The sequence below is a fragment of the Mobula birostris genome, chromosome 6 (genome assembly GCF_030028105.1).
Source record: "Mobula birostris isolate sMobBir1 chromosome 6, sMobBir1.hap1, whole genome shotgun sequence".
Lineage (NCBI taxonomy): Eukaryota > Metazoa > Chordata > Chondrichthyes > Myliobatiformes > Myliobatidae > Mobula > Mobula birostris.
This window is the reverse complement of record NC_092375.1, coordinates 128,594,604-128,619,298: the sequence shown is the minus strand read 5'-3', so window position 1 is coordinate 128,619,298 and position 24,695 is coordinate 128,594,604. Positions and strand designations below refer to the sequence as shown.

The following is a 24,695-nucleotide window of genomic DNA, read 5'->3' as shown; positions in this document are numbered from 1 at the left end:
TAATAATCAAAATATGATTTACAAACAGCTCACAATATCACCTGTTGTGTCACATTTTCTTTGTAGCACCCAAACTCAATACACTAATCACCTGAAAGGACAGTGGACTCCTTGGTGGATCATTCTACTGCATCTTGCAATACTATAATTTTTAATTCTTCTAAACAGTATAATCTCCACATATCTTATAGTAATATTGGGAAGAACCTTGGAACCCTTAATGGTACGGAGTTTATTTTTTGTCCGCAATCCTGTGTCAGATTTGTTATCACAGCTAAAATGATCAGCTATATTACAAAACACTGTAATCATACAATTGCAATAAACAGTGGGGAAATGAATGGATCTGGTACAAATCTATACATACGTAAACCAAAAATTCAATCTATCATGATTAAATAAGTGCCATTACAACTAACTCCACAAGATTTCCAACTATGATTCAGATTCTTTAATGTCATAGAGCCTGTCAGTTTATTAAATGTGGCAAAAACCATCACAGACAATGGCTAAGAGAAATGAACAGAGTCTTTATAAAGTTAACAAATATTTTTAAGCTGGGCCGTTTTTGTTAACGTGGTGATTACAGCAGAAAAATAAGACGACTGGGTTAGACGGAGCAGCAAATACAAATTGATCACAATTACAAAGGAAGAACCCCAGTGGCTCTACTTTGTTAGGTGTTTGAGGAGATTCAGTATGTCACCACAGATACACAAATTTCTAGATGTACATTCTGGTATGATGGCTCCAATGCACAAGATGCCAAGGGGATGTAGAGGGATCTAGACTCACTCAGCTACATCAAGGACACAACCATGTCCACCATGGACAACATCTTCAAGAGGGTGGTATCCATCATTAAAGACCATGTCCATCGAGTCTCGTCATAATGAAAAGCAATTTTGCAAGTACAGGATCAATGGCATCAAATGGGACAAAAAACACACTTGGAAAACTACTTCATGGTTCATTCAAAATATACGCAAGAGAAAAAAGCCTTAAGCCCTATAGATTTTTGATGAGTGGTCAGATGAATTCTAATGACTTAGAATGCGTGGACCAACAATTGCAATACAGGTTTCCCCCACCATCTGAAGGTAGAGCGTTCCTATGAAACGATTCGTAAGCCGAAATGTCGTAAAGTGAAGAAGCAATTACCATTTATTTATATGGGAAAATTTTGTGAGCGCTTGCAGACCCAGAAATAACCTACCTAATCATGCCAAATGACACATAAAACCTAAAATAACAGTAACATATAGTAAAAGCAGGAATAATATGATAAATACACAGCCTATATAAAGTAGAATTACTTTTCCACAATCATTGCCGGCACTGTTCTCCGAAGCAAAAATCTCATGCAAGCGCTGTTGGCAGAAACATGGGGCAAGCGCTCTCCAGTAATCTTTAAGCTATGAAGCTGCCAAATCATACCAAATAACATGTAAAAATACACAGCCTATATAAAGTAGAAATAATGTGTGTACAGTATAGTATCACTTACTGGAATTGGGAAGACAGCACAGAGTGCACTGATGATGGTGTGTTAGACTGAGTCATCGCAAGCTGGGGTGGTGAGTGGCCCCCACCCTCCAGGCCGCTGACCGATACATTGCCGCGAGGCATGCAGGGGTCCAACGGTAGCCAGAAGGCACTCAGCAAGTCTTTAAGAAAAAAGCCGGAATAAACATGCTAATTAATTACGTGTCGGGCAGCACCTAATTAATTAGCATGTTTATTTCAGCTTTTTTCTTAAAGATGTGCTGTGTGCCTCCCGGCTACCGCTGCATTCTCCGCGAATCGGTATCTGTCCGTGGCCCAGGGGATGGGGTGGTGGGACACCTGGGTGTCTTCTCATCATCGTCCGTTTCCATCAGAGCAGGCGGCTCATCTTCTCCTATGACTGCCCACCTCGATGTCGAAGGTCGAGGTTCGATGTCTGCTGTGGCTGATGTGGAAGGCTTGCTTGACAGCTGAGCCTCACGCATCTTTCTATCATACAGTTCTTTGTAAGCACTCAAACCATCATGCAAATATCCCCTAAACCTACGTACCCTTTCAAAATTAAAGTCGTACTTTATCATTGCAGTGAAAATCTCACGCAGTTGCTTCACGTTCATCTCGCTCCTGCATTCGGTTTCGATTGTTATCCTTTCCTCTTCCAATTGCATCAGCTCTTCATCTATCAGTTCTTGGTCATGGGATGCCAAAACCTCTTCAACATCATCTTCGTCAGCTTCCACAAGCCAAACTTACTTTGTCCTTACTTCATTCATCACGATCGAAACGCTTAATTATGTCTAGTTTTATGCTAAATGTAACACCCTTACGAGCTCTTTCAGGCTTTTCCAATACCTTAGAACTCATCTTGCTAACGGCTGCTCACAGGCACATGTTAGAGCAATGCCGGCGAGAATGCCGTTCCGAATCCTGGGGAGAGTGGCTGCTCGGGGTGCGCGCAGCCTTTTATCGCGCGCTGATTTTTTCGTAACAGTGAAAACACCTTCTGTTAGCGAAAACAGGGTACTAATGTAGGTCTTTCATAACAGTGAGGTTTCGTAAAGCGAGCGTTCGAAAAGCGGGGGACACCTGAAGAACAATGTCCAACCATTCTACACTTTACCCTCACCACTGTCTATACCTTACAGTAGTTTGATGAGGAGTGCAGAGGAATATACTGGCAGCTACATATGAAGATGAGCGGCCAGTATGGTAAAACAACAAGCATGATATCCATGCTATCCTCGAACCAGCATAGCTAAGAAATCTCATAACCAGTGGATCAGACTAAAGCTCTACCCTCATGCCTCATCTAGTTCCTAATGGTGAGGGACAATTCATTTATGAACTTCAGACCTTCAAATGGAGGTTCTTGATTTTGGAATATTTGGGGCTGACTGCATTGTTTCTAGTTCCATATGGAACATCTCAGGTGATGGAGTTGTCTCTCCAAGTGCAGCAAACTTGCTAGCTTAAACTGGTAAATGGCAGCTACAATAGATCAAGTTCAAAGTAAATTTATTTTCAAAGTACACATATGTAACCACAAAGTTCTATGCAAAAGTCTTGGGGAGGGGGAGAAGGCATGAACATGTACTTAGTCTAGAAATTACATAGGGTTACCCATAGCCCTAGTACTGTTGTAATTTTATGTATTGTACTGTACCGCTGCTGCAAAAAAACATATTTCATGTCATGTGAGTGATGATAAACCTGATTCTGATATGGGTCTTTATTATGGACTGAGAGTGGGAAGGGGGCAGGGAGAGAGGAAACATGGTTGGGAAAAGGGGAAGGGAGAGGGGATGGAGCAGGAAGCACCAGAGAGATGCTCTGCAGTGATCAACAAACCAATTGCTTGGTATCAAATGACCTTGCCTGGTATCTCAGGACTGGGTGTGTCTGCACCTGTGCCATCATCTCTACACTTGGCACTCCTTTCCTGCCACTCGACCCACATCACCCCATGGCACTCTACCCTTGCCTTTTCCAACATCCTTTGCTCTTGCCAGATTTACAAACTTGCTCTCCTTTCCATTTTGACAAATATAGTACTGTGCAAGTCTTAGCCTAAGACTTTTGCACAGTACTGTACTACATTGAGATTCATTATCTCGCAGGCACTTACAGGGAAAAAAGAAATACAATAGAATTTCTTGAAAAATTACACATAAATAGAGAAATGCTAACAAAAATCAACATTAAAAAAAGACAAACTGTGCAAATAAAAAAGTAATATAGAAAACAAAACCCTCAAAAGTGAGTTTGTAGGTCATCGAATCAGTTTAGAGTAGTGGTTATTTAAGTTATCCACACTGGTTTAGGAGCCTGATGGTTGTAGGGTCATAATTGTTCCACAAGTACTGCACAATAATCTCCAATAAGGAAAATGCTAAGCAATTTGTCTTTATATTCAACACCATTACTATTAATAAGTTCTCCATCTGCTGCCATCACCAACAACATCCTCTGGGGTTAACATTGATCAGAAACTTAATTGGATCAGTCACAAAAATGACAGCAGAACTATGTCCAAACTCCACAAATCGTAATTTCTTAGCTTAACATTTTACACTTTGCAGGTTGCAGCCTGGATATTCTACAGCAAATCAATCACCTGCATGGGACAAGGGTAAAATGTGCATGGAAACCACATTTCTTTCCAACTCACACACATTTTAACTTGGCAATATAGTTATTTCTTCATGTTCAATATGTTAATATCTTAGAACTTAACTGGGCTGTGTGAGTACTTCCCACTGTTCAAGGTGGTAGCTCATCAGCTTCTTAATGGGAATTAAGAATTGGTGATTAATGATCATTTTGCCAGCAGTCCACAGTCCATGAATGACAAACTTTTGATTTTGCCACTAGTGTTCTGTCAGCTACCTTACAAGTTGTTGTTGCTAAATATGCTTCAGGTACACTTTTAATGTTTGAGTTTTGACTACTAACTTACTATCTAGGCATCATTATCCAACTCTTTATGAAGCCCACACCATTACTTTCTGATTTTTCAAATTTTTCCTGTACTTTAACAATTGTTTTTGAAGTACGGTAACAAAAACTATACAGTATTTTGCAAAAGAGATCAGACCAGTTCAGGTGGTCATTTGCAAACTTTAGACCTGCAGCAATGCTTTTTTTAAGAGAGTACTGGTTTCCTCCATGGTGTTCTTCCCTGAACACCATTCTTTTTCAGTGTTTTTCTTATAGTGGACACATGAACAGAGACTTTAGCAAGATCTAGAGATTTCTGCAGGTCTTTTGCCGTTTCCCTTGGGTTCTTTTTCACCTGCTTTGGCATTGCACATTGTGATCTTGGTGTGATCTTTGCAGGATGCCCACTCGTAGGGAGAATAGTAACAATACTGAATTTCTTCCACTTGCAGACAATTTCCGTTTCTGCGGACTGATGAACACTCAGGCCTTTGGAAATGCTTTTGTAGCCTTTTCCAGCTTCATGCATCACTACAATTCTTCTTCCAAGATCCTCTAAAAGTTGTTTTGATCGAAGCAAAGTGCACATAAACAAATATTTGAGAAGAGCAGGCTCTGTCATTAACCTGACTTTGGGTGTCTTTTTTTAAATAAGGCAGGACACCTCTACAATCCACACCTCCAATCTCATCTCACTGATTGGAACATCTGACTCTAAATAGCTTTTCTCGAAGGCATTACCCTAGAGGTTCACATACGTTTTTGAATCTAGACTGTGATTGTTTAAATGGTGCATTCAGTATCGATGAGAAGTGCAACTGTTTGTGTTATTAGTTCAAGTAGATTGTGTTTGTCTATTATTGTTACTTATATGAAAATCAGATCACAATTCATGAGTAATTAATTCAGTAAACCAGGTAATTGCAAAGGGTTCACAATTTTTTTCTTGCAACCGTATGTAGCCCAGTGCATGATTAAAGAAAGATACCAAGCAGGTGCTAATAATCAATGACATAACAAGCTGAATGAATTAAATTGATTAACAGAAACAGGTGTAGAAGGAATCAAACTGGGCGAAGGACAACCAAATTAAAAGGTGAGCGAATGGCATATACGATAGCTTAACCTTCAAGTCATCAATTCTTACACCGTGGCAATAGTGAGCATTGCAACAAGACACAAGGTGGTCATCCTGCATCAGCAAGGTCTCTCCCAAGCAGGAATTTCATGGCAGACAGGAGCTTCAAGATGTGCTGTCTAAGGTCTTCTGAAGAAGCACAAAGAAACGAGCAAAGTTGACGACCAGAAACGTAGATGTCAGCCATGGAAACTGAGTGCCACAGGGAACAGATCCCAGGCAGGCATTCCTTATGAATCAGAAAAAAGTCAACACTGAACTCACAAAAACCTCTGGAACTCAAGTACACCCTTCTACAGTCCGGAGAAGTCTTCTTAGAAGTGGTCTTCATGGAAGAGTTGCTACTAAAAAGTAATTCCTCAGGAATGGAATCAAAGCCAAGAGGATTCATCTATGCACAAAAACAATGGCAACAAGTGCTCTGTACTAATGAGTCAAAATTTGAAACGTTTGGCTCAAACAGGAGGCAGTTTGTCCATAGAAGAGCTGGAGAGCATTACATGGATGAGTGTCTGCAGCCAACAGTGAAGGTTCCCTGAAGGGTTAGGGCTGCATTTTTGCAAAGGGAGTTGGTGATCTGGTCAGAATTAACTAAATCCTTAATGCTGAGAAGTACAAGCAGATTCTCTACCATTAGGGAGGCATCTGATTGGTCCCAGCTTCATTCTGCGGCAGGTCAATGACCCCAAAAGTATGGCCAAAATAATAAAGAACTACCTTCAGCGAAAACAAGAACAAAGAGTTGTGTAACAGATGGTATGGCCTCCACAGAGCCCTGATCTCAATATCATTGAGGCTGTGGCAAGTTTTCCAAGATGTTTGGAACAACTTACCAGTCGATTTTCTTATAAAATGACACAACAGTGAACCTAAGAGAATTGATGCAATTTTAAAGGTCAAGAGTGGTCACACCACATAGTGATTCGATTTAGTTTTACTGGTTACTGCTCTCTATAGTAATTTTTTTTGATATTTAGAATTTTTTATTTCATTATTTTTGAAAGCATTCACTTTACAGAAGTTTTTACATGCACAGTACTGTAAATGTTGGGAGTAGAACCCACAGAAAAATTATTCACCCACCTATGTCTTGATTGGATGAACTGTCATTCCACCTCTCTCCTCAAAACTGTAAACAAAACATCCTTCAAGTAACTTCTTAGTCTTCTGCTCAACCCCTTACACCCTCCCCTGCCCGCCATCGTGTATACGTCATATTAAATGCAGCATCTTGAGATGTTTTGCTACATTAGAGAAAATGCAAGCTGTCAGTAGGCAGGATATCAATTGGATAAAATCCTATTTGATTCAGATTCTAGAAAGTTCCCATGTCTTTTGGAGAGAAGGAAGGCAAGCTAGTAGACAAATACAAATATTTCATTGACCTTCTAACAGGCTAAACTACAAATTACTTGTTAACGCTAACTACAGCATTCATACAGCAACTGAAAGTAATCATCTAACACTTGTAGATGTATTCGGCCTTCAGAAATAGTGTGGGCTCAACTGGTAATTTTGTAGCAATCTCATGATCTCGATAGTATTTCACACAAATGGGTAAAGAGCACATACAGTTCGCTAGTGCCTATGGATTTCTGGGTTGTAGACTCCAAATGGAGGCAGGGTGTTAAACACTATATACTTGCTTGATGCATGTTCCAGTAAAATCAAATTGCTGTGATCATAACAGCTTAAAATATATCCTGATCAGATGAACAGCAGTGTTGTGAGGGCAAAGGGCTCTTCTGCTTTATACCCCCTTAGCAATGACTGTGCCAATATGGATTTGTGGTGAAGTCATCCATACAGCCCAAATTGTCTGTAACAGCTTTTTACTCCCTAGTTGAGATACTAACATTGACTGCCCATCCTCAGCTTTCCTATAGTAACAATGGTGTTCTTCTCCCCACCCCCCACCAGCCCATTTCAGGAGACAGTTAAGAATAAATCAGTGATTATAGGGCTGGATTTTTTCCCCCAGAGTAGTTCAGGATGGGTGGCTATATGGACCAGTTTAATTGTACTAACCTGTCAGTTTTATTGACAGTTTCCAAATATTTTAAATAGGATTCAATTTCTTAGGCTGAATTATTGTTCACAATATTAATTGTCTATCGCCCTGGAAAACTTCCTAGTAGCTACCATAATGAAGATATCCTGAATTTGACATGCCTGCTATAATGAAGGTGAATAGATAAGATGATTTTTGAACACTCCACCTCCCTTCCTCCCTGACAATCCATGTGCCTGCGTTAAAAAAAATATATTGATTATGCTGTCAGGAAGAGAAGCCAAGCTGGACTACTAATACACTGGATTCAGAGGTAAATCGGTTTTGACTGCGTTCAGTCTGGTATTGACTCAAGCTTTAAAACATCTTGTTTTGTTTAACACAGCATTAAACTAGTATCATGGATTCATCCTAAACACACTGTAATCAGGAGATCAGATCACAAACGATCACCAGAACAGAACCCTCCTGCTAGAGTTCCTTGATCCCACGTCTAACAGTCAACACAAGATACGACACCAAAAGCTTGGTCGAAGTGATACACTTTAAAGAGTGACTTCAAAGAAGAGAGAAAAGTACAGTGGCTGGGTGTTTTAGAAAAGAAATGACAGCATTTGGTGCCTAGACAGTTGATGGCAGACCTAAAGATAAAACACGTCAAAATGGAGATGTAAAGATGAGAAACACAAGAAAATCTGCAGATGCTGGAAATCCAAGACAACACACACAAAATGCTGGAGGAACTCAGCAGGTCAGGCAGCATCTATGGAAAACAGTAAACTGTCAATGTTTCAGGCTGAAACCCTTCTCCAGGACTGAGAGAGAACGGGTGCGATACCTGAATTAAAGATTGGAGGGTGCTGGAGGGGAAAGAGGCTAGCTGGATGGTGATAGGTGAAGCCAGGTGGGTGGGAAAGGTCAAGAACTGAGCTGGATAGTATAATCAAAGAGACATAGAAAATGATAGAGATAGGCAGGAGCAAGGCCACAATGAGATTTCAACACAAGGATAAGCTACCACAAATTACATAATGCTTTTAAAATAGCAAAATGAGTCCCAAGGCACCCAACATAAATGTTATCATTCAAAACTTTCAACACCAAATCAAAGATGTATTAGAACAAATCATTAAAATCCTAATGGGTTAAAAGAGGTGGAAACATTTGAGGAATTTTAGAAATGAAGGTCTGGGCAATGGAGAACATGCCAATAATAATGAAATGATTAAAATTAATGTGAATATACTGCCTCTAATAATTCCTCCTCCTTCCAATTGCAACTGCCCCAATATATGATGAACCAGTTTGTAGTAGTGTCTATTCTATGTTGTCTATAGTAGTCTACTTTGAAGTCCATACATTATACCTTTTGACATATTTGCACTTTGAAATACCTGCTCAGTCTAATCTTTGATCTCCTATACCATCTAATCTAGTACATATTTAACTTCTGTTTATTCCTTTTTTACTAATTTTGCCTTAAGCACAATTACATATAGTACTACAATTATTGACAGCGGATATTTCCAGCACAGAAGGGATACTATTTAACCCATTGTATTCAGGTCCACTAGTCAACCCAAATGCATGTCTCTCATTTCTAATCTGTTCTTTCAACCAGCAAGCAGGTTACTGCTGTTTAGAAATAACCTTAATACACCATCTCTCAAAAATATGTAGGACAGCACTTATAAAGACAAGTGACAAAATCTGAAGTTAAATTACTAGGAACATTTACCTGCTTGGAATCTTTTATACAGCAGATAAATAAAGGGAATATCCTAACATTGTAGTAGCAATAACATATCCCAACATAGTTTTAATCTCATGGCCCAGCACGCTCCTCACTCTAAAGATTTAAAGATTAGCTTTATTTGTCACATAAGCATCGAAACATACGGGGAAGTGCTTTGTTTGTGTCACATCAACTCACTGAGGATTGTGCTGGGCAGCCGCAAGTGTCACTACACATCCAGCGGTAACATGGCATGCCCATAATTTACTAATCCTAACCTAGTGTCTTTGGAATATGGAAGGAAATTGGAGCACGTGGAGAAAACCCAGCCAGTCACAGGGGGAGTGTACGAACTCCTTACAGACAGCTGCTGGAAACTAATCCCAATCAGTGATCACTGATGCTGTAAAGCGATTGCTTTAACAACTACACTACCATGACCATCAGGGCAGGGATCAACACTGGTTCAATAAGGAATTGTGGCAGGCTGGGAGCAGCACCAGACGCATGTAAAATGAGCTACCAACCTAATAAAGCTGGTTAAAGACTGCACACGGCAAGTTTCAGACACAGCCAAGTAACCTGTCAACCAACAGCACAGATCAAAGCTCTGAAATCCCTGCACTTTGCAAATGGTGAAGTTCAACGGAAAAGTCAACCTGAACCGGCACCTCCAAGAACCTCTCATCCTCAATTAATACGTACACTCAGCAAAAAGCAAGGAGCAGATGTTCCTGCGACCATGTTCCAAGATCCCCACTGCCAACAGGCCAGTCCTAAGCAATTTCAAAAAACTTCACATAATAGCAAGAAGCCAAGAGCATTGGATTCAGCATGAGCTATGGGACTACACAACATCCTGCTTGAAGTACTGAGGACTTGCACGCTAATGCTGGCTGTGCAATCCAGCCAGGCTGCTCCTGTACTGTTGCAACACAGACGTCTACCAAGCAATATTAAAAGTTGTCCAAATATGTACTATTCACAAAATGCAGGTTAATTACTATAAATGCCTAACAATTTGGCACTCCTGGTAGTGCCAGACTAGCAGATTTTCTGAATCATTGAGTGTTACTCATAACCAAGGAAAAAAGAAATTAAATAAATCAAAAAATATGATTGACAATTATATTTTGTTTCAAATGCCTTGCAGCAGTAGAATACACTTTCCAGTGGACAGAGTGAGTCTAATGCAAGAGGGAAAAATACAATCCCTGATGATCTGAACACCAATCTGTGCTCTGGCAGCAGTATAGACTTCTGTTCCAGGCTCTGGCTGGATATACTGCCTGTGCTCTGAACTTTTGGTTTACATTCTGGAAAAATGAGTAAATTCACTGCTGAACTATCAGGATTTCTGAACAACTGTATCACTCAGTTTGTTCTGAGTCAACAACAAAGTGATAGGCAGTGTCACTAACAGTGCTATCAAGCGGCACTCATTTACTCATACCAATTCTGTTTTCCTAGCATTACTTTGTCCCAGACCTCATAATTACAGTCTTGATACAAAGACTGAGAGAACTGAATTTCAGAGGTGAGGATGGACCGACAGCTCTTGGCATCGAGGCATATTCTGTCAAGTCAATAGACACCAAGAGCTCCAATATTCCACTTCCCATTCTGACATATCAGTCTATGGCTTCCTCTACTGTCATGATGAGGCCACACTCAGACTGGAGGAGCAACACCTTATATTCCGCCTGAGTAGCCTCCAACCTGATGGCATAAACATCGATTTCTCAACTTCCAGTAATGGCCCTCCTCCCCTTATTCACCATTCCCCATTCCCATTTTCCTCTCATCTCATTACCTGCCCATCACCTCCCTCTGGTGCTCCTCCCATTTTCCTTTCTTTCATGGCCTTCTGCCTTCTCCCATCAGATTCCTCCTTCTCCAGCCCTGTATCTCTTTCACCAATCGACTTCCCAGCTCTTTACTTCACCCCTCCACTCCTCCCTGGTTTCACCCATCACCTTGTGTTTCTCCATCCCCTCCCCCCACCTTCCTACTCTGACTTCTCATCTTTTTTTCTCCAGTCCTGATGAAGAGTCTCGGCCCAAAATGTCGACTGTACCCTTTTCCATAGATGCTGCCTGGCCTGCTGAGTTCCTCCAGCATTTTATGTGTGTTGCTTGAATTTCCAGCATTTGCAGATTTTCTCTTGTTTGTGATTGGATAAAACACTCCAATGATTGGAATCAAATCCTATCCAAAGATACCACCATGATGAGACCAAACTTGGGTCTGAACAGCAATACCTCATAGTCTGTCTGGGTAGTCTCCAAGCTGATGGCATGAACATCGATTTCTCTAGCACCATTTATTTTCCCATTCCCAACTTGGATTACTCTCCCATGCCTTTTTCTTCTCCTCGCCTGCCCATCACCTCCTTCTGACTCCCTTCCACCTTTCCTTTTCTTCAATGATGCTCTGTCCTTTCAGATTCCTTCTTCTTCAGCCCTTTACCTTTTCTACCTATCCCCTCCCAGCTTCTTATATAATCCACCTCCTCCACCCATTTTAGCCCTCACATTTCTTCTATCAGCTTGTATTCCTTTCCAACCACCTTCTTAATCTGGCTTCTACCTCCTCCTTTTCCAGTCCTGATTAACAGCCTCAGCCCAAGCATTGATGGTTTATTCCTTTCCATAGATGTCTGACTTGCCGAGTTGTGCCAGCATTTTGTGGGTGTTGCTCAAGATTTCCATCACCAGCCAAATCTCATGCTTATCACATGCAAAGATAGCTGCGATTGCTGGAGAGAAATCATCTCAGTCCCAGAACAAGGGCAGCGGCAACAAACCAACCGTCTACACTGTTTCATTAGTGACCTTTCTCAAATCATGGAATCCCACTGGAAGTATTGGTAATTCTCAGGAAAAAAGAGATTTGTCAATCAACCTCACCACACCAACCTATGACTTTGCAGGGAACTTCTCCATCAATTGAATCAAAATCAGGTGAAATTAGGTGTTTTGCAGCAGCAGTGCATTCCAATGCATAATAAAAAAAACTGTACATTACAATAAGAAATACACACACACACACACACACACACCTATCGCCTCAGCAAGGGCAAAGGAATGGCAGACATGTTTCTTCAGTTAGAGGGAATTAACACCATTCAAGATAACTGAGAGATCTATAACCACATCAACTCTAACTCTGTAAAATCTACTAAATTCAACAGAAGTAAGCCAGTATCATTGTCTTCTCTCTGGACAACATCTCCAACATTGAAGGCGCAATTACACTCAGCCGGCTACCTCCTCAGCATGCCTAACACTAGACTCTCCTTTTCGGAGAAGGGATTACCAGGCTGAATGGAACAGATCCCAAGGGATTACTGAGAATAGGTAATTTTTCCCTGGCACAAATGTTTGCTGTCCAACACTGCTAGGAAACAGTTGTGACTTTGTTGTGTGAAGCATTGCCTATATTATGACAGAAAGTGCTTTATTAACTATGAAGTTTTGGGATGTAGTAGAATGGTGAAAAAAAATGCAAACATGTTCTACAAAGCAAGGTGCGGAAAACGGATGAGGAGGTCAAAATATCGCATCAAGCCCACTGCAACATCAGAATAAGTTTTAAGTTTATAGGACATGCACTGAGAATTATCAGAAACATTTCTTCCCCTAATGGGTGAGAATTGTTCATTAGTGAAAGCAATTCACGGCTATAAATATCCTTTAATTCTGAAACTTCTTCAAATTTTTAGTAGTGAATTATTGATCAAAATTTGATATCCTGCTTCAAAAGGAGATGTTTGAAAGGTGATTGTATTCATTCAGTTAGATTTCAAAAAAGCACCTTAAAGGAGCAGAGAAGTATGGAAAGGGTCCCAGAGCTCTGGGCTCACTAACTTGGAAGTCGAATTACTGTATTATGATCAATCCAGTGGAAACTGTAAAAATGGAAACTAGGGACATGAGATATCAATGAAAATCAAGTTCAGACAACTCGATTTCTTGGTCTCTATCAGTCAGACATCTGTAACATTAACTCAGCTTGCTTTTGTTTTCTGCTCTCTGTGGGAGTGGTGAATCTGCCCAGCCTGACCAGCTGTGCTTGTCTTTCGGCTCTGCATTTCACAACTCTTGCATTCTTCTGAGTAGGATTTTGCCCTCTAACTGTTCCCATTCACCCAATGACCAGATAATCTTGGTTATAGGTGAACCCCATGGTCACCCCGGCCTTACCCGTCAGACACATCCACTTCTCCAAACTCCCTGCAGCTTTACCAGCTTGATTTGTCTCCTTTTCAGTTTTGACCAAGGATCTGATCTGATTAAGGATCTGATCTGATTAAGGATCTGAAATGTAGGCTTCACTTCGCTTCCCACAGATGTAGAGTGTTCAGCCAGCCAGTCTTCCCACTGACCTGCTGAATATTTTCTGCATTTATTGTTCTTGACATGAGACATCAGAGCTGGGGGAGCTTGGAGATATCAAGGGCATAAAGGAGCTAAAAGCCAGCTGGATTGGTGGGGGATGAGAGTGAGTGGTGCTCCAAGGTAAAGTATGAAGGCAATTTGAAGAAAAGGATGCAAATTTTAAAACTAGGACATTTCTTGACTAGATTTTTTTTTATAATTCAGGAAGCATTGAGCCAATAAACAAACTGGACTTTCGTGTGAAGAAACAGACAACTAAATTTGGAATGAGTATATTTACATGGAATGGAAAGTGGGATATTGGCCCAGATCAATCAGGATTGGAATACGAATAACATAGAAGAAAAAAGGCAAGGTAATATTGTTTAATCCTTTCTTGACATTATACTAGCACCAATTGGCATTGCTGCTATTCTATCACACTAATTCAAAAATCACAGTAAGCGACCACCGGTAGCATCTCCATGTTTTTTCTGTTCATTTTTCTTAACCCTTCCACATACAAAGCTGCTACAATATATGCCTGTCCATGTTATAATACTTTAAAAAATCCTGCCAGGTCAAATGACTATATGCCAAGTAGTAGAAAATTGTGCTTCTTATAACGCTGCATAGATTCTCTCACAGCCCAACTTTCTTCTATTTCAGAAGGGTGTTGTCCATTTTTGTTCTAGTGGGGATTCCAGAATGAGGAGGCATTACATAAGAACTAAGCTATCTCAAATGGTGCGGGAAATATGGAACTTCCTTCCTCAAAAGGCAGTTCAGCTGAAGCTGGATTGAACATTTCAAAAGTGACACTGAAAAATTCACGTTAAGATGTTAAAGGATTATTGAACCAAGCTGGGTCATGTTCCAGATCAGCACACAGAGATTCAAGAGCTCAAAGATTTTTGAATCTACAACTCATGCAGACTGAGCTCCTCCCCAGTGTTCTCACACTCTGCGTGACCCAACAGAGGTTACTGAACAAACCTCTACAAGAAATTACTCCAGTTCAAGCACAAACAACTTTGCCAGAATAGAATCGTATTACATGAACAACCAGCTCAAGGAATCTCAAGAAGAGGGGAAAAGGGGCTATTTTTTCCTTAGTGTTAACACGGGTGCCATAGGTATAAATTTAATAAACAAATAGTTAAGATGAAATAAAATTTCAAGTGGTTCAGTTGGTCATGTAATGTGCAACAAAGCAGAAGGTGTGAGGTTCTTCCTAGGTTCAGAGAGATCAGCTGAGTGCCAATTTGCGGATTACGATCTCAATTGTCAAAACTGAGAAATCCGTGTTACTGTACAATGTAACTCAATTTGTCTAACCAGAGAACCTACCGTGTCAAAGAAACAAATTAGCTCATCAGTCCCTTGCTGGATCCACATCCTTTCTGTTCTATCAAAGTCAATCCTACCAAACTGAAACAAGGGCAAAGTAAGTCATCCATGAATACATGTTACACTCAATAGAAAATCCAGCGAAAACCAAAATAGAGAAGGTCTGTTCAATCCATTTCAGTCTATATCACTATTTGTGTACAGCGATGCTAATCTCCCAAGTTGTTTCCTAGTTAATTTGGTGTTTTGTTCGCTATAGGATGAGGAGCAGCTGCTCTTTTTCTCACAGTAGCACTAATGTCCTTCCCCCAGAACTTTCCCTCACTACACCAGTGCCCAACTCAGACCAGGAACTCGCTTTTTGGGATACTCAGAAACAGAAAATTACATCTCCCCATTTCTCACATACACATGCAAGTGTGTGATTCACTTCATTCTGTAACTTCAGCACCTTATTCAAGGACAGCATCCAACTTCAAGAGATATGAAACTGGTAAGAAAGCATGCCTCAAGAAGTTACACATGACCTGCCAAAACCCAAGTACGAGATCCTCTTTTACCTTAACACCATTTTCTTGCATTATTTTTCTTGATTTCTTTAATATTCAGAAAGCTATCAATATTTTTTGAATGCCATCAATAATTGAGCTTTTGAAATCATCCAAAGAACTCCAAAGATTCACCATCCTCTGAGTGAAGAAATTTATCACCTTTAGTCTGAGATTGCTGGTCTCTTATTCTGAAACTATGACATTTACTCTAGAGTCCTCAGCTGGGGAGGGGAAAATATATTTGCATTCTATCAAGCCCTGTAAACATTTTGATGATACTATCTCTGATTCTTCTGAATGCTAGAAAACGCAGGCCTAAACTAGTCAAATTACTCCTCAGTCATCAAGCGGTCCATCCCTCTAAACAGTCTGGTGAACCTCTGATATTCTCCTTCTATGGCAAGTACATTCTCTCTTACCTAGGGAGACCAAAACTGTACACAATAGTCCAAGTGCATTCTCACAATGGTCCTCTACAAGACCCTTGACTCCTTCATTCAAATCCTCTCATAATACAGGCAAACAGACCATTTAAACTTTTTAATCACGATGCACCTGTATTTCAGTAACCTTTGTACAAACATACTTCAATCCATTTGAACCCATCAATACTACCCAATTTGTCACCGCTTAAAGAATACACTACTTTTCTGTTTCAGCACTGAAGCAGACGACCTCACACTTTTCCACATTATATTCCAGCTTCTTAACATCAAACCCTCCTGTGCATTTTTCAGGGTGACTGCTACAAGCAAGAAAAAAAAATGAATTGTCAATGTTTTGAATGACCTGTTTGTACATAGTGCTGTTAACATGTTAAAACACACCAAAGTGCTTCAAAAAAAACCTATGTTAAATTAAATTTGCAATCGAGCAACATGAGCTGTTAGGATGGACAAAGGGATTGAGGGACCTCTCAAAGAAAGAAAAGTAGCAAGGTTAAGGGAAGCTGAAGGTGTAGAACTAGAGTGGCACAAATAAAATCAGGGATACTCAAGGGACCCAAGCTGGATGATCACTGATTTATCAAAGGTCTTTAGTTAACTTACCCAATAAAGTACAAACCCTGGAGAGGATCTGAGAAGGGCAAGAATCTTAAAATTAAGCTGTCACTGATCCAGAAGTTAATATGCAGTAGGCTGTTAGCACAAGGGTATCTTGATAAAGAGTTCAGGACATGGATACCAGTGTTGGATGAGTGTAGATCTGTAAATGGTAGAACAAGGGAGACAGGCAAGGAATGTGCCAGAATTGTCACAGCCAGGAGCAAAAACAGCATGAATGAATGTTTCAATGGCAGACGGGGTGAGCAGCTGCAGAGTCAGACACTGTTACAAGGATGAAAATAGTCAATCTGAGTGATGGCATGGATGTGGATTCAAGAGCTTGTCTCAGGGTCAAATGTGACCCCAAAGTTGTGAACAACCTGGCTGAGCCTCCGCCAGTTGCCAGGCAAAGTGACAGAATCGGGGGGTTAGGGAGTAAAGCTTGCGGGTTCTGTTCTACCCGATAGTTATTTAGAGTAAACCTCTGCTCATCCTATGCCAGTCAGGCACTGGAAGAATTTAGAGACTGTGGAGAGATCAGGAGCCACAGCGGTGTTGTCAGTGTATATGGATTATTTAGTAAAGAGAGAACGTGCAAATAGAATATAGGAAAGGGCCAATGATTATTCTCTGGAGGATGCCAGAGGCAATGATGCAAGAAAAGAGACTACAAGTCACTGCAGCAGCTGACTCTTCTGCTACAATAGAAAGCATCAAACAGGTGTTCAATAATGGTGGAAGGACCTAGAAGAGCATGGTGTAGTCAATGTCGACAAAGGCTACTGAGGATTAAAATGGTCAAATACTGAGGCAATATCTGCTGCTGTACTTGTGAATTATCATTTGTAAATGATGTTTATGCATGTATTTAGAATGTGCTTTTCTACGGCACCTTCAATTTATGAAAATATATCAATGAATATTTAAGAAACAAAATTTATTACTGATTAATTAATTAGGTAAAGGAAGCTGAACTTTTGTCCAAGAATTCTAGGATTAATGGTCCCCGAAGACCTGCCACCAGTGGAAGCCTGATCAAAAGTTGAGATGCCCAATTGGGCAGAATCGATTACTCGGGAAGGCTTACAGAAATAAGGAGGGCTAAGGTCACACAGGGACGAGCTGCCAACACATGCTGGTTAACGGGCACTGGAGCATGGATGAAAAGGAGCCAGTGTACAACCAAGAGTTAAGAAAGACCAGTGGCTTGCTGGCAAACTATTAACAGCATCATATGACAGGTGAACTCTCTTAAAAAAAGAGTACATATTTGGTTACACAATTCAGTCACTCACCACATTCCATACTAGGAAAATCAGGGTTGACTCCAGTCCACCTATCATTTAACTATGTGCTAACCTTTCTTCTGGTAAACTTAGGTAAGGATTCAATCAAACAATTTCTTAGGGCTTTATTGCCACCAGAAGGTCTCTGGAGATTTCTATATCAAGTCCTACATACCATCCACAGTACAACTGGGCAAACTGACTCGCTTAATATTACCAATGCATTCCATTTCTGTTGATTAATCAAAGTAGAATTAAATGGTGAAATGCACACATTAAATATGAAACACAGGCAAATTCACCAATAAACAGCAGTTAACTTAATCAAGCTTTCATTCCCCCATTAAAAGACCATCAGATCTCAGCAAGGACATACACTTGTAACAAAGATGTGGTCACAAACAAAGTACTCTACAAAATTTCAATTTAGATATTAAAGTACAAATTAATTTCCCTGCACAATCAAATCATACAGAGATCTATTTTCATCTTAAAAAGAACATTCATTTCTCTGCAGCTATGCTTGTATACAACTACAGAAAATAGGGCATTCCCTTTCGGTTCCACGTGTGACTGCAATGAGATACAGTCGTATTATGGTATGTTCTATAATGAAGGGAGATCTCCATCTCTCCGGGAAAAGAAAAATCTGCCTCCGATTATTAGGACGCAGTCTCACAGATCCACATGAAACTATCTAACTGCAAAGACGGATGCCTCACCCAGCTGCAGAATAAAGAACTGGGGCCACAGCTTTATAGGATAAGGAAATGGACTGAGGATAAAGCAAATTTTCATTCAAATGGTTGTGAATGTTTGGAATTTTCTCCTCCTAAAACAGCTGTGGATGATCAGTTGTTAGCATCTTTAAGTCAAAAGATCTACTGATTCTCAAACAATAAGGGAATTGATGGATACCAAGAATGTCAAGTTGAAGTAGCAATGCGATCTTATTGAATGACAGCAGACTTGAGGAGACTATTCATGCTGGAGATAAGTATTAACTGCAAACGACATCCATACACAAAATAAAATTTCCTCCTTGTGCAAGAGACCACAACAGGGGAACTCTGCAGAACAGCAGGAATACAAATACTAGAGCGATTTCTGGACAGTTACAAAGGAGATCTTCCGAAGATGCACAGTGACAAATATTAAGGATCTGCAAACTGTTGGCCCCCAAGTTTAAGATCTACAGCAGCAAGGTGTGCAAATATAAAGGGAGACCTCCGCGGATGTGTGTCAGTTCTTCAAATCGAAAAGGTGTGTGTAGGTAGTGTGTGATGTAGCAGACCACTGTGTGGCCCAGAGAGAGGGGGCAGAGCCGGGATGGGTACAGCTGAGAAGTGCATCCAACTCAGGGCAGGGCAGTCTGAAGCTGCCAGAGTGAGGTGTGTGCCCCGTGCAGGTATACAGGGGCACGGCAGCCAAGCTCAGTGCAGCCCAGTCTCACTCCGGCCTGCAGGCGCGCACACACACTCCCCGACAGCCCCGGCCACTCCGCCTGCGGCCTGCAAACAAAAGAAGCCGGCGCTGACAGGCAGCGGGGCGCCCCGAGGCCGCGGTCGGGCCTAGGCTTCCCCGAAGGCAGGCGGGATCGGGGCCCAAGGCCGAGCGGGGACTCTGGGACGAGTCAGTGGGCGTGAAGCAATGGCACACAAAAGGCAGACAAGGCGGGTAGGGGTTAGGCCGCGCGGCCTGTGGCAGCGGCCCAGGAAAATACAACCGACAACCAGGGCTCTCCCCACACCCACTCGCCTCACTTCCCCGGGGGGGGGACGGGGAATTAACCCACCTCACATCGATGTTCGGTTAATAAACTAACGGAGAGAGAAAAAACGAAAGATACCAGGGGAAAGAAAAAAAAATATGTTTTCCAAACCCACCTCTCGATCCCCGGTCTAAATTTGCAAACCGCCGCCCGGCTGAGGGCGCCTTGTCCCGGGCGTCGCTTGCAAAGTGAGTCCGTGGATGTTCGAGGCCTGAGCGGTGGAGGCGCTGTGGCGGTCGCTTACCGTTGGCTGGCTGGCTCGCTGTGCTGGCCGGGCTGGCTCCGGGCTGCTAGAGGCGGACGGCGAGTGGGGGAGGGGGTGGGGGGAAGGGGAGCAGCCCAGCGGCCCGCGACTGCGCAAGCGCGACGGGTCTCGGCGGCGGGCGGGCGCTGTCCGCTTGGCTCCGTGGTGCGGACCCGCTCTTTCGGTCGGTGAGGGAGAGGGAACAAGGAGGCGAACGGGCGGGGAAAGATGGGCGCCGGCGATTGTGACTCGGGCGCGGCGGGAGGAGTCGCCCAGACTGCGCGGCTCCGCTGTTGAGGTGAGCGGTCGACGAGCGAGCGGCGGGTCGTGTGAATGCTGCTGCTGCTAACTTGGCGTTCAATTTCCCCACTTTTTAATCCGGTACAGTGTGGAATTCGCCAAAAAAAACTTTTCGTATTTCTCCCTCATTAAAGTAAGTTTTCGGTTTGTAAGACGCAACTTTGAAGTTGGTGATTAGAATAACCTGCACGCTTAAAGTCTTTTTTTAATATTAAAACTTTCTGTGGTCCATTGTAGCTCCGTTACGCTGCTCCTCAACGGCAGCAGCCCAACACATTTTTGAAGCCACATGAATGAAAAGATAAATTCTACATCGGCAAAAGGGTTTTTTTTAAAAAATAGGGAAATGTATTTCGGAATTCATTTGATTGTTTTTTAGGTTTAGACTGCCCGCTTCAGTTAAAAAGTTTTCAAGCAATGGACGTCGATCTCGGAATATTCGATTTCAGGTAGCATATAGAGAAATGGTAAATGTAGAAAGTTGTTGAAACTGCCTAGTTCTGACTCAAACTGGTTATCTGAAATTTAATTCCTTGCATGTTACACTGTCTAGTTGCGAGATAAGATGTTGTTTCTCGAGTTAGTTCTTTGCCACAATAGAGAAGGTTGACGGCAGTGCGGTTGAGTCGGATGGAAAATCTAAGTGACAAATAATGGAAGATCAGCGTCACCCCTTGTACATTAAATAAGTGCGTTCTGCAGGAATCACTTGACCGTGTCTGACGTTTGGACATTGTGAGCACCGAATAAACTGGAGAAGGGCAAGGGGATCACAGCACTTGGTGGGTAGAGTTGGAAGGACAGACGTCAGAATCAGGTTTAATAGCACCTATATGTGTTTGTGGCAGCAAAACAATGAAATACATAAAACTATAACTTACAGTGCAAAATAGTGAGGCAGTGTTCATGGCTTCATTGTCTGTTCAGAAATCTGATGGTGGAGGGGGTAGAAACTGTTCCTAAAACATTAAATGTGCCTCTTTGGGCTCTAATGGTAGTACTGAGAAGAGAGTGTTAACTGGGTGATGGGGGCCCTTAATGATGGATGCTGTCTTACTGAGCCCTCGCCTTTTGATGATGTTCTGGATGCTGGGGAGCTGGTGCCTGTGATGGAAATGTTGCATCTCCTGTGAAAGGAAGTAGGTGTTGGTAGAGACTGAGGAATGAATCAAGCTGTTGTGGAAGGAGCTGCACCTTCAGCAAGAGAAAGAGAGGATTGGAATGCCATCATGCTGCAAACAGCGGAAATTACCAAGATGATCCATTTAATGTAAAGGCCGAAGGGAGGGCAAGGATTGGGTGAATCCTTTCTTTGTCTTGAAGCAGGTATCCAAAATGAAGTAGTTATGGTACGTTACATCCAAGTTTAATGCCCTATGACATTCCCATGATCTATCATGGCTAGTGTCAAATCACTCTGACTCAATGTTGTCCTGGTCCATGTTTCTACATCTTCCTTTACCATTTCCTGAACTTTAACAAACAACTTTTCATTTTCTTTCAACTTCCAGTAATTTTTTCCTTATCCCCGTTCCCTATTCTTAATTTCCCCACCCTGGCCTCTTGTGTCTTCTCCTCACCTGCCTATCACCTCCATTTAGTGCCCCTCCTCCCTTTTCTCCCATGATCCACTCTCCTGTCCTATCAGATTCCTTCTTCTCAGGTCCTTTGCCTTTTCAACTTATCACCTCCCTGCTTCTTACTCCATCCCCCCTCCCCTATCTACCTGGCTTCACCTATCATCTTTTAGCTTGTCCTAGTTTCCTCCCTCCCCCCCCACCTCTCCTTATTTTGGTATCTTCCCCCTTCCTTTCCAGTCTGATGAAGGGTCTCAGATTGAAACGTCAACGGTTTATTCATTTCCATAAATGCTGCCTGACTTAATGAGCTCTTCCAGTATTGTGTGTATGTTGCTCTGGATTTCCAGCATCTGCAAAATCTCCTGTGTTATCAATGATTGCAACCTTTTTCTCCCGCATCTCATTTGCTTCGACCTCTTGCTGAAGTCTTGCCCTTTACCATCTATTTCCTATCTTTTCTGATCTCCCCCTCTGATCCTGATTGATCTGTCCTCTGCTGCCACTTTGCAGTGCATTCTGAACTCTGGAGACAGCATGTCTACTGATATCTTTTATAAACCCACGGACTCTCACAACTACCTAGACTATACCTCTTCCCACCCTGTTACTTGTAAAAATGGCATCCACTTTTCTTAATTCCTCCTTCTCCACCGCATCTTCTCTCAGGACAGAGCTTTTCATTCCAGGACAAAGGAGATGTCCTCCTCCTTCCAAGAAAGAGGCTTCCACCATCATTGCTGTCGTCAACTGCATCTCTTCCATTTCCCCCATGTCTTCCTCACCCCATCTTCCTACCACCCACCAGCCTCGAAATTCAACACATAATTCTCCATAATTTCCACCACCAAGCACATCTTTCCCTCTCCCCCACTTTCTGCTTTCCACAGGGATCACTCCCTATGCAACTCCCTTGCCTATTCGTCCCTCCCCACTGATCTACTTATCCTTGCAAGTAGAACAAGTGCTACACCTGCCCCTACACCACCTCCCTCAATACCATTCAGGGCCCTAAACAGTCCTTCCAGGTGAGGTGACACTTCACCTGTGAGTCTGTTGGGGGCATATACTGTATCCGTGCTCTTGGTATGGCCTTTTGTATATTGGTGAGACCACTTCGCCGAGCACTTATCCTTTGTCTGCCAGAAGAAGCAGGATCTCCCAGTGGCCACCCATTTTAAATCTACTTCCCATTCCCATACCGGCATTTCAGTCCATGGGCTCCTCTACTGCCACAAAGAGGCCACACTCAGGTTGGAGGAGTAAAACCTTATACTCCATCAGGGTAGCCTCCAACTTGATGGCATGAACATCAATTTCTTGAACTTCCAGTAATGTTCCCCCGCCCCCACGCCATTTCCCAATCCAGTTCCCTCTCTCACTTTATGTCCTTACTTACCCATTACCTCCCTCTGGTGCTCCTCCCCGTTTTCTTTCTTTCATGGCCTTGTGTCCTCTCCTATCAAATTCCCCCTTCTCCAGACCTTTACCTCTTTCACCAATCGACTTCCCAGCTCTTCACATCACCCCTCCCCCTCTCGAGGTGTCACCAATCACCTTGTGATTTTTCCTCCCCACTCCCCACCTTCTTGCTTTTTTTTTCTCCAGTCCTGATGAACGGTTGAAATCAGCCCGAAACGTGGACTGTTTACTCTTTTCCACAGATGCCGCCTGACCTGCTGAGTTCCTCCAGCATTTTGGGTGTGTTGTTTGGATTTCCAGCATCTGCAGATTTTCTCTTGTTTCTGAGCTCTTCCACTACCTATGTCTCTGTGTTTATTTCCTTCACTGGGAACTCTCACCACTGACTGTTGTCCCCTTGATCTTCCTCCAGGATTCCCCAATCACCTGGACCCCTCCCTCTCCACACCTCTGCCTCTCTGTTTTTCCACATGACTTGCTCCCTTCAATCGACCTCTCTTTGCATCACTTTGCTCACAAAGGACCAACCTGAACATTGTCATGAAATTTGCTTACAAGAACAGTGTTGTTTGGCAAACTAACCTCAAACTCACAGAAACTAATGTCATTCAGCACGGAAACTGGCCCTTTGACCCTTAGAGTACACCATCAACCACACCCATTCAAACTAATTGCCCTTTTATTCTCCGTTTACCTCCAGGCTTTACTATTCATCTGCAGACCAGGGGCAATTTACGGCAGCTCCTCAATCTTCCAACCCTCACAGGAAGCACTGGAGGTCGGGATTGAGCCTAGAACAGAGGCAGCTTCTCAGTTAGCTGAGTTAATTTTGCCCAGAGGCAACACCAAAGAACATCAGGATTTATCAGGATACAGGGAGCTCAGGAGGCCTGCACTGGCTCACAGCAAAGCAATCACCTCAATCCCACTACCACTTCCCTTATTTTTTTGTATGTTAGTCTCACTCACATGCCGTCAACTCCCCTCTGATTCTTTTCTCACTTCTCGTCATTTACGGTGGCTAAGTAACCTAACAAACTGTCTGTGGGATTGACGAGGAAACCCTTGTGGTCGCAGAAAGAACATGCAAAAACCTCCACATGCGAAGTACCTGAGCCCTGGCCCGAGAGCCATGAGGCAGCAGCACGAACAGTTGCATCACTGCCAGCAGAACGTATCCACTGATCATTATATTTTTATTCACCCTTTGAGGGTAGTTGGCCTCAGAGACAATGGAATCCTAATCTCACACTCTTCTACCTCCTCTCCAGTCCACAAGCAGGGCGGGGCAGGCCCACTTTTTCAGTTGGTTCTTCTAAATCAGAAACAATGCGCAGATTGGTAGGTTAGTTGGCCACTGTTAATTCCCCCAGGAATGTTGAAGACAGGTCGAAGCTGGGGGGGAGTTGTTGGGAATGTAGGGAGAATAAAATGGGATGAGT

The 24,695-nt window shown here is 42.4% G+C and overlaps 1 protein-coding gene across 2 annotated transcripts in view; it reads right to left on the bottom strand.

Moving 5' to 3' along the window:
• Positions 1-20,189, bottom strand: part of ino80db (INO80 complex subunit Db) — a 126,908-nt gene extending 106,719 nt beyond the window's left edge. Inside the window, exon 1 of one of the 2 annotated variants that reach the window (XM_072261284.1) lies at positions 19,826-20,189. The gene's annotated coding sequence lies outside the window, so the exon portion shown is untranslated. The remainder of the gene's footprint in view (positions 1-19,825) is intronic. The other variant, XM_072261286.1, reaches the window with a different exon arrangement.
• Positions 20,190-24,695: the final 4,506 nt, after the last annotated feature.